Here is a 10,981-nt window from a genome sequence, read left to right as displayed (position 1 = left end):
TCCGCCCCCGCAGGCGCCGGGCCAGCAGCCGCCCCCGCAGCAGGCACAACCGCCCCCGCAGCAGGTGGGCGGCACCGCCGCCGCCGCGCCAGCGCCGTCTGGCCAGCCTCCGCCGGCGCCGCCCCCGCAGCAGGTGGCACCGCCGCCGTCCGCCCCCGCCGCCGTAGAGCCGCCACCCGTGGGTACACAGTACGACGTGGCGCCCGCCTCCACAGCCGCCCCTACCGTCTTGTCCTACTGGCCGCCCCCAGCCTCCACAGCCACCACCTACCCTCGTAAAAATGTGAGTTTTTCTCTAACCAAACCACAGAATTTTATGATGTGACAAATTTCGGATGATTACAAGTGAAATAATAAAGAAAGAGGTGAAATAAGTAATGGGATACCTCCTAACATCGTGCCATACTGCCTCTGTAGCCGTCCATAATAACGAAAGTGTTGTCGGTGCCGGATTTTGTACATGAACTGACCTGTCGATTACGTCTCATGTTCGGTGGAATTCATGTCGGGCGCAGTGGGTGGCTAAATCATTTGCTCGAATTGTCCAGAGTGTTCTTCAAACCAATTGCGAACAATTTTGTCATCCATAAAAATTCCATCGTTATTTGGGGACATGAAGTTCATGAATGGGTACACAGTACGACGTGGCGCCCGCCTCCACAGCCGCCCCCACCGTGTTGTCCTACTGGCCGCCCCCAGCCTCCACAGCCACCACCTACAGTGGCCGAACATACCATTTCCAGTCAATGATCCGTACAGTGGGACCAGAGGACCCAGTCCATTCCACGTAAACACAGGCCACACCATTATGGAGTTACCACCAGATAACTTGGGTCCATGGATTCGAGGTTTTTGCGCCACACTCGATCCCTGCCATCAGCTCTTACCAACTGGAAACGGGGTTCATTTCAGCGGGCTACGGTTTTCCAGTCGTCAAGGGTCCAACCAATATTTTCATGAGCTCAAGAGGGGCGCTGCAGGCGATATCGTGCTGTTTACAAAAGCGCTCGGGTGGGTCGTCTACTGCCATAGCCCATTAACGCCAAATTTCCCCGCACTGCCCTAGTGGATACTTGCCTCGTACGTACCACATTGCTTTCTGCGGTTGTTCCACGCAGTGTTTCTTGTCTGTCATCACTAGCAACTCTATGCAAACGCCGCTGCTGTCGGTCATTAAGTGAAGGCCCTCGGCCACTGCGTTGTCCATGGTGAGAAGTAATGCCTGATATTTGGTATTTTCGATACACTCTTGTCACTGTGGATCTCAGAACACCGAATTCCCTACCGATTTCCGAAATGGAGTGTCCCATGCGTGTCAGTGAATTCCCGTCGTGCGGTCATAATCACGTCGGAAACGTTTTCACATCAAACACCCGAATACAAATGGCAATTCCGACAGTGGATTGCCATTTTGTTACATGCTACTACCGCCATCTGTATATGTGGATATCTCTGTTTCATGATTTTTTTCACCTCGGTGAGCATAAATATCCAGTGATGTTACGAAAGCTCGCTGAAAAGTAATTTTGTTCTCAATATTCTTTGAGGCATTGCAGTGTCACGCATATTACTCGGCCGACTTTCCCGCTTCGCTGACACAAGTTGCAACCCTCTGCGGTTAGAAGGCTCCAAAATGTAGCGTCAAACATGTCGGTATGTAACGGAACTATGGCTTTGTGTGGGGAACAGGGTGCTGTAGTCCCTCAGGAAACTGAAAGCACGAATTCGAAGAGTTCGTCCACACATGGTGCTTGTCTCCTCCAGCATGAGAATGCCAGATCACACACGAGCTTTGCGACATCTGCAGTAATCGGACGCCTTTGGTTCACTAATCTATTATCCTCCACACTGCCCTGATTTGCCCCATTCGTTTGCAGCGGTTTCCAAAACTTAAAGAACTTCGAAAGTGTTGAAGCGGTGCAAGCAGAAGTGAGGCTGTGGCTCCGTCAACGTTATACAGTTATGATATCAAATAACTGGTTTCTCGTTGGAAGAAATGTCTTCGTCGCCAGGGTGATTATCTTGAGAAATAAATACGTAGACATGAAGAATATTGATGTAGAAAGATACTAATGTTTGTATTTAACATAAAAAATTCGGAGGCACTACTTTTCAGCACGCCTTCGTAAGTGCCGAAATTCAGTACGAGTAGCGTAAATGCAGTGTGACGAGGGATAACAACAGAACACACGAGGTATAACAATAGAACGCTCAAAAGTTCTGCTGTGTAAAAAAAAGGGAACATTTACAGTGTACACAGTTGTGCGGCGACTTCTCTCCACCATAGTCGGCTGTAGAACCAGTGAAAGGAAGGAAGGGGGAAAAAAGAAAAAGAAAGAAAAGACCAGATCACAGAGAAAATCACGAATGACTTATTTTTCGTCTTGGAGCTGTTTTGTTTATTTTGTGATCATCCAGTTACTTATTCTGTGATAAAGAGTCCCGAACATTGAATTGTATACTGACCTTGACACAAATATGACGTAAGACTGGTTATCTCGAGATAGTCTGAAGCGACGTTGATCCTCTAGTTCCAGTTACGCGTTAAGTGCGATAAGCGCTTCTGAGAGCACAGTCAGCTGGAGCGCGTACACAGTCACAAGCGGATTTATAATATCTTTCCCCAAAGTACTGGACGCAAGACACACGTACGCCATTCAAATTGCCTGATCTACTAGCCGTGTCTCTGGGTGGATCTCTAGCGCAAGTATATTGCACTCCCCATTCATGCAAGGAACTTGAGCGTAGGAACGATACTGTTGATGTCTGTGGTAACGATATAGTTTTGCCCGCACAAAGGCGTGATCTTTCGTTCTCATTTCAGTATTAAAAGAGACCATCATGAATCAGACGGTTGGGTGTGAAAATAATACCGCGTCGTTATAATTAAAGTGCAGCTACTCACGGAAGTCCACTGCAGACTGTAATTATCGTATGGCAGCGGAACTTAGTAGATATTCTAATGTGTTAATGCGGAACCGATTTACGGTGGAAAAAAATTAGTTCTAATTTTGGCTACAAGGTGCAGATCTGGCGCTGTGATTGCAAGAAAGGTGTACAGAAATGTTTCCATCTGTAATGGATTAGGAACGTTACGTAAGCAGAAGGTGTCAAACAAGCGAGAAAGGCATAATGTTGATTTTATTAATAATCGCGTCTTACACAGTTTGTTCAACATAAGCACCGGATACGTCGACGTAACGCTGCATTCATAAACCGTCGTGATCAACAGTTGTTCGCAGCAGTTCCGATGAAATCTGAGCAGCGTGTTCGTGTATATACCTACTGGCCTTCGGATCAGGTAGAGACCGAACGTGCCCCTGTTAAACGCGTTCTTTTAGATATCTCCGTAATCAAAAGTCACATGGATTCAGAACAGGGTATCTTGCAAGCCGTGCATCTGGAAAACCTCTGGAGATAACGTCCGTGGAAGGTTGCATTTAGCAGTTCTTCCACTGGGCGAGCGCCATGAGCTGCCGCCCCATGTTGCATGAAAACAGTGGTTTCCACATAGCTGCGCTCTTCCAAAACAGGAATCACATAATGAAGGAGATCTCGATAACGTGCTGACCTTACGGTACACCTGGCAGGCCCTCTGTGTGTATCCTCTTCAGAGAAGAGCGGATCGAGAATAAAGGCGCTTGTGAATCCTCACTCCACAGTCACTTACGGCGAGTGCAATGGTTCTTCCTGCACAACACTCGGTTAACAGTGCATCAAATTCGCCGGTTTTGTGTATGTCACACCATAGAATATCGCTGGCCACATGTCATCGACCTCGATCTGTGACAGAAACCGACGAGCAAATTTAAAACGTTGCTGCGGATCATGAGGTTTTAGTTGTTGAACGGTCTTGGTCTTGTGAGGATACCAATGTAAAATAACGACAAAGTATTCTGTACTGTTGACCATGGAATGAACAATTCTCGTGACACCGCACGAGCACTATCACTGCCCAGAGAACGTGTTGAATAGCCAGTTACAGTACCAGCAAGCTCGTCATAACTTCCAACGGGATATGACACTTGCCTCACACCAAGCTCACCCGTGTTTTCGAACCTCATCATCACCACATTTAAACAATTTAATGACATGCAAACTCTCCTAAAACATTTCAGTCGTCGTTCTCTCTCTATACAGCACTGTAATTGCTGACGGTCACATAAAACACTTTCACTAACTGCGCACGGCCTCACTTCTCGATAGCCATACTGTTCACTCACGTTATGGCTTCTCAAATGACAGCTTGGCTGCCACACCGTGATACGAACTGTGTTAAGCGCCAGATTTGCACCTGGTGGCCACAATTGGAACTGATTTGTTTTCCAGCGTAAATCGGTTGCGCGTTAATGTACTGGCATATCTGCCAAGTGTCGCTGCCATACGATAATTACAGCCCACAGTGGACCTCTATGAGTAGCTGCACTTTAATAATTATAACCACATGGTACCAACGAAAACTCGTACTTAAACGGAATTAGCTGAACGTACTTCTCCTTGAACCTACTTACTGCGTGTAATCTTTGGTTTCCGTCTTCAATACTTACCCCTCAAACTTTCCCCATTATCAAATTAACTATTCCTTGATGCTCCAGGATGGGTCATGTCAACCGATTCGGTGAAGCTGTGCCATGAATTTCTTTTGTCCCCGATTCTATTCAGTACGCCTTCATTAGTTATCTAACCTCAACATTCTTCTTTAGCACGACATAAAAAAAAAAACCTTCTGTCCTGTTCTTGCGTGTGTTGCTTATCAACCATGTTTCACTCTCGTACTAGGCAACACTCCAGACAAATACTTTCAGAGACGACTTCCAACCACTTACTTATTAGATGCTAAAATATTTCTTTTTATTTTCCTGTCCTGATAGCAAAATCACTTTAGTAAACTTATTTGCTTATTCTAATTTCCTCAGCCGTCGCGTGATTTTATTCGGCTACATACCATTACACTTGTTTTATTTTCATCTTATAACTTCTTTTCAAGACACTACCCATTCCGTTCAGCTCCTTTTCCAAGTCCTTGCTCGTCTCAGATAGAATTACAGGGTCATCGGCAAACATCAGAATCCTAATTCCTTCTCCCTTAACTCTGCTTCCAAATTTTTCTTTGGTTTATTTTACTACGTGGTCACTGTATCAATTGAATAACTTGTGGAATAGGCTACAATACCGCCACATTCTGTTTTCGATCCTTTTTGTGGCCTTTGGCTCTTACTACTGCAACCTGATTTTTGAACAATTTATAGATGACCTTCCACTCCTTATCTTTTATATTTGCTTGTATTCAGAATTTCAAAGAATACATTCTTCATTGTCAAAAGCTATTTCTGAACTTACAAATGCTATAAACGTAGATTTGCCGTTCTTGAGTCTATCTCCTAAGAAAAGTTGTAGGATCAGCGTTGCCTCACGTGGTTCTACATTTCTTCGGAACCCAAGCTGATCTTTCCCAGGGTCGGCTTCTACCAATTTTTCCATTCTTCTGCAAATAATTCGTGTCATTATTTTGCAGCAATGACCTATTAAACTGGTGGTCCGGTAATATTCACACCTGTAAGCATTTGTTTTCATTGCAGTCGGGATTACTACGTTTTTCTTGAAGCCACGGGCTATTTCGCAAGTTTGCATACCTGGCACACCAGGTGGAATAGTTTGTCCATGGCATTTTCCCCCAAGGATCTCAGTAATTCTGGGTGCATGCTACCTGTCTCAGCTGCCTGATTTGGATTTGGGCACTTGCTTTTGAGGGGGATCGTTTGAGAAAATAAACGGGTACTGATACATGTAAGCTAAGGTAACTCTTCGTGTTTGAAAAATAATTGAACCAAATTTTGCACATCTTGTGATGTTATTGGCTATAATCTGGATTTGTTTTTTAGTTTTTTGTCAAGTAATTTAATTAGGACATTGCTGGATGCTTTTAGAACACAAACCAAATCCAACGAAAGCGTGTGCTGATAGGTGTGAATATTACCGAATATCAGTTTAACAAGTCATAGTTACAAAATACTAACACGAATTGTTTACAGAAGAATGGAAGAAAACTGGGAGAAAGCGAGGGAAGATTACTTCGGACTCTGGAGAAATGTAGGAACACGCGAGGCAATATTGCCGCCGTGACTTCTTTTAGAAGATGGTTAAAGAAAGGCAAACCTACGTTTGTAGGATTTATAAAGGTAGACAAAGGTTTTGACAATGTTGACTAGAATACTCCCTTTGAAATTCTAAAGGTAGCAGGGCTAGATTACGGGGAGCGAAAAGCTATTTAAAACTTGTACAGAAACCAGACGGCAGTTGTAGGAGTCGAGGTGTATGGGACGTAAGCAGTGGTTGAGAAGGGCGTGAACAGGGTTGTAGCCTACATCTCATTTATTCAATCCGTCGATTGAGGAGGCCAAGGAAAAATATGGAGAAGTTCAGTTAAAGGTCAAGAAGAAGAAGACGATATACAGTTCAGTCAAGAAGAGAGTAGAAGGTTTTGAATTGTGGTACTACAGAAGAATGCTGAACATTAGATATGTAGATCGCGTAACTAACGAGGAGATACTGAATAGAATTGGAGAGTCAATAAGTTTATGGCACAAGTGGACTAAATTAAGGGGTTGGTTGACACATTCTGAGACATCAAAGGATCACGTATTTAGTATTGGAGGAAAGTTTGTGTGTGTGAAGGTTTTTCTTAGTAATTAGATAAACAAATGTGTGCACCAGTTTTTTAATGTTAGTGTTACAACTCTCGCAACAATTTATGAATTATATATATAGCATTTTCTATTTCAGAAAAATGTAAATAAATTTGACATTAACACACTTTAAAAAATTTTGTATCACAGGGAGTTATGTTATAGTATGTGCGAAGACTATAAGAAATTTCACATTTTATCTGCGATGGTTCAGCAGAAAATATTCCTCATACACTGAAAAATGAAATCTGCGAGAAACGCAGAAATAAGATTTTATTAGCGTTTAAGCCAGAGGGAAGTAACTTAATATTGGCCATAACCATACATTTGGTGATTTTGGTCTTCATTTAGCTCTTTTCCCGTTGTATGATTCAGTTTGGCAAATACTGTTTACTGACATTTCTGGACTAGCGATACGCATGTCATCTATATTTTTCAATAAGTTTTCAGTGAAGCAACGTGCACCAGATCCTTGTCTCACAAGGGTCCTGATTCTTCCACTATTACCATCACTCAACACCAAACAAACATCATATAAAAATTTTTTAACAACAGTAGATAAGGAAAATTTTGTCTTTGGGCGTCTGTCTTAAATGAGGTTATTAAAGCTCTCGTTAAAGTTTTGTGTTCCACCAAGTGTACATTTCTGTAACAAATTATAATTAATCGCATCATAAATGGTGATGGGCTCACAGCCACAGTACTCTACGGGAAGTAATAAAATATCGCAAAAAAATATAGTTTTGTAGAAAAGGGGTCGTAACACTGCTCATTGGCCCAAACAATATGGCCTTTACAGCATTTGTAGCACGAATTAAAGTCCGCAAATTGATGACATTATTTCCAACATGCAACAGAACTAAACGGTGGCAAAATAATTCCAACGTTTTTAAGCAATTTTTGCGCACACTGAGGTGACAAAAGTCATGGGATACCTCCTAATATCGTGTCGGACCTTCTTTAGCCCAGACGTAATGAAGCAGCTTGATGCGGCATGGACTAAACGAAACGTTGAAAGTCCCCTGCAGAAATAATGAGCCATGCTGCCTCTATGGCCGCCCATAATTGTGTAAGTGTTGCCGGTGCAGGATTTCGTGCACGAACTGGCCTCTCGATTACGTGCCATAAATGCTCGATGGGATTCATGTCTTGCGATCTGGGTGGCCGTATCATGTGCTCGAACTGTCCAGAGTGTTCTTCAAACCACTTGCGAACAGTTGTGGCCCGGCGACATGGCGCATTGCCATCCATAAAACCACATATTTGTTTGGGAACATGAAGTCCATGAATGTCTGCAAATGGCCTCCAAGTAGCCGAACATAACCATTTTCGGTTAATAACCATTTCAGTTGGACCAGAAGACTAAGTCGATTCCATGGAAATACAGTCCACGCCACTATGGAGCCACCACACTTTGCACAGTGCCTTGTTGACAGTTTGGGTCCACAGCTTCGTGGGGTCTGCGCCACACTCGAATCCTACCATCAGCTCTTACCATCTGAAATCGGGCCTCCTCTGGCCAGGCCACGGTTTTCCAATCGTCTAGAGTCCAACCGATACGGTCACGATTCCAGGAGAGGCGCTGTAGGCGATGTCGTCTTGTTAGCAAAGGCACTCGTGTCGGTCGTCTGCTGCCATTGCTCATTAACGCCGAATTTCGCCTCAGTGCGCTAACGGATACATTCGTCGTACGTTCCACATTGATTTTTGCCGTTATTTCACACTGTATTGCTTGTCTGTTAGCACTGACAACAATGCAAACGCCGCTGCTCTCAGTCGTTAAGTGAAGGCCATCGGGGTGGTATTCTCGGATCAATCTTGACGCTATCGACCTAGGAGTTTTGAATTCACGAACAACTTCCGAAATGAAATGTCCCACGAGTCTAGTTCAACTGCCATTCCGGGTGCAAACTGTGTTAATTTCCGTCGTGCGCCCACGACCACGTCGGAATCATTTTCACATGAATCACCTACGTACAAATGACTGGTCCGCTAATGCACTGCCCTTCTATATCTTGTGTAAGCGACACAATCGCCATCTGTATATGTGCATATCGCTTTCCCATGACTTTTGTAGCCTCGGTATACATCCCCCCTTATCCAAGGCCATTTGCCAACATCGCTGCTCCTCGTTACCGCAGAGGTGGTAGAAGGTTTTTGTTGAAGCAAAGAGCTGTGGGAGATAATGCTCAAGGCCACCAGATGAGTGTGAAGGCTGGGGGACTGGACGGGCGAACCGTGAAAGCGGCGCTCCTACACCGCGCGCCAGCCAGGCCGGCCGCCTCAGCTGCAGCGTGCGCACGCATCTCTCGAATTAAACGACGCACAAGCCACGAAGGCCCGAGCAGGGAGCGCGGTCGGGGTTGCGAACCTGCCAGTGGCGTGTGCAGGCGGTGTTCCATTGTTCATTCAAGTTTCGTCTCATCTTTGACAGCTAGCTCGTTTTGTTGTCTTGGTGGCCAAGGGCGCTCGTAAAATTTGTATGGGGAGCGGGTTAGACTTGGGCGTATAGTGTACTTTTATTATTTTGGAAGACGGATGACAATTTGCAAGTAGCCATAGAAATTATCAAATAGCCATAGAAATTATCAAATCCGACCATCTTAAGAACATGTGTAACACTAAACCTATTTCTTTTCCTTACGTAAGTACACCATATTGTTTGCTTTGCCAGAGAGCTAGAGGGAGGGGGCGGGTCCCCACTGTTGCTCATACCGGCGCCCTTGTTGATGGGTGCCTACGCTTCTTTCATCGTAAATTCAAATCTAGTGTAAACATACGCACTCTCATTGATTGTTGATCGGCCGCAGTGCACACCCAGTGTTGCATCGCTACTAAAAAATAGGGCTCACTTGCTACACATCAAAGCGAACTGGGTAGGGCGGTAGCACCATTGTGCTTACGACCAAAAATATATTGACTGAGTGGGTTCGGGGGCGAGGAGGGAGGTAGTAATAGCGTACATTCCGGTATTGTTACAAGTGTAGAGCTGTCGCACGCTGTACGCCAGTGCCTTGCGTAACTATCCCAACAAATCGTGGGTTCTGCTTTTGTTTGACAATATCGTTCGCACGGTAATTTGTAAGCATTCAAGTTTGATGTAATTATACCATTTGCCGTTTTAACACTCGCAATACAAAAGGGGGGGGGGGGGGGGGTACTTCATAGCCACCTTCACTGGTCGTAACAAAATAGCTGGTCAGCTATAATTTAAAAAAAAAAGTTATTTGTTTTTAATGAATTTAACCAGATTTCAAATATGTTTTAAATTTGTCACATAAACTTAACGCAAAAAGTTAAGTCTCGGTAGCCGATGTCACTTTTCCCAATGAATGTCACATTCAGCATTTCGACTTTGAGGACCTTACTTACATATCAATATCTCTTTAAAATGTATGTTGAGAGTTAAATTCAACAACAGTGAACGAAATTTTCATTTTTAAAAGTTTTTCTGTGGTGGTCATGAAGTAGGTAGTATGTTTTATTGAACATGCATTGATATAAGTAACAGTGTGCTAAACGGTTTTTTCAGGTTCTGGACCATACTCACACATCAGTACGTCTTTAGACAGTATGTTGTTAAGACAATTCAAGAACAATTAAAGAATTTTGCTTTTTCTAAAGAATTTTTTGCAGGTGGGCATAAACTACCCCACCTAGCCTTCTTGGTAACGCACGATATGGAAAATGCCTTGATATTGCTTGGCTTAATTCTGACGTTAAGTTTTTTCGTAAAAAATTTGATACGACTTATCTGTTTTGAAAGTACTTCTTATTTGTAGATGACGATTCGTTTATTCTGACTCTTTCTAAAACCAAATCTTGAAGTTTCCTTATTATCCTTGAAGTGAAGTTCTTGCGACAAAAACTATGGAGCTTTCTTTGCAACACTAATTTCAGAAACTAATGCCTCATAACACATTTGTCGGTATCGTCACTGACTCAGTCACCTTTAACGGTTCATTTCAGCGCTCACCCCTTTCTCCCCCTCGTTTATTTACAGTGCAAAATAGTAATTTACCTATGTTTAATGACAATTTGTATTGCTATTACAACAGTTTAATTATACGTTCTCTAAAAGAAGTTTTTTTTTTCCCCGGAGAATGTTAAGTTCTCCCTGCCCTGTTGTTTGCTTACCCATTTTTTCAGCCACAACATAACTGGCAGGGCATGTAAAACAGATTTTGCCGTGAAATGTGATTTCTTTTTAGCAGTCGACGCTGTGAGAGCTCTATGTAATGGCTGATTCCATCCAGCTTTCTCAATCGATCATGGTCGTTGCAGCCTCCATATTA

The 10,981-nt window shown here is 43.7% G+C and overlaps 1 protein-coding gene across 1 annotated transcript in view; it reads left to right on the top strand.

The window, feature by feature from the left end:
• The first annotated feature begins 251 nt into the window (after window positions 1–251).
• The window catches only part of LOC124595618, a 60,917-nt gene continuing 50,187 nt past the window's right edge, over window positions 252–10,981 (top strand). Inside the window, exon 1 of the mRNA XM_047134438.1 lies at window positions 252–283. The gene's annotated coding sequence lies outside the window, so the exon portion shown is untranslated. The remainder of the gene's footprint in view (window positions 284–10,981) is intronic.

This window comes from Schistocerca americana, chromosome 2, assembly GCF_021461395.2.
Source record: "Schistocerca americana isolate TAMUIC-IGC-003095 chromosome 2, iqSchAmer2.1, whole genome shotgun sequence".
Taxonomy (NCBI): Eukaryota; Metazoa; Arthropoda; class Insecta; order Orthoptera; family Acrididae; genus Schistocerca; species Schistocerca americana.
The sequence above is the reverse complement of the archived record's forward strand: the minus strand, read 5'-3'. Positions and strand labels throughout refer to the sequence as shown.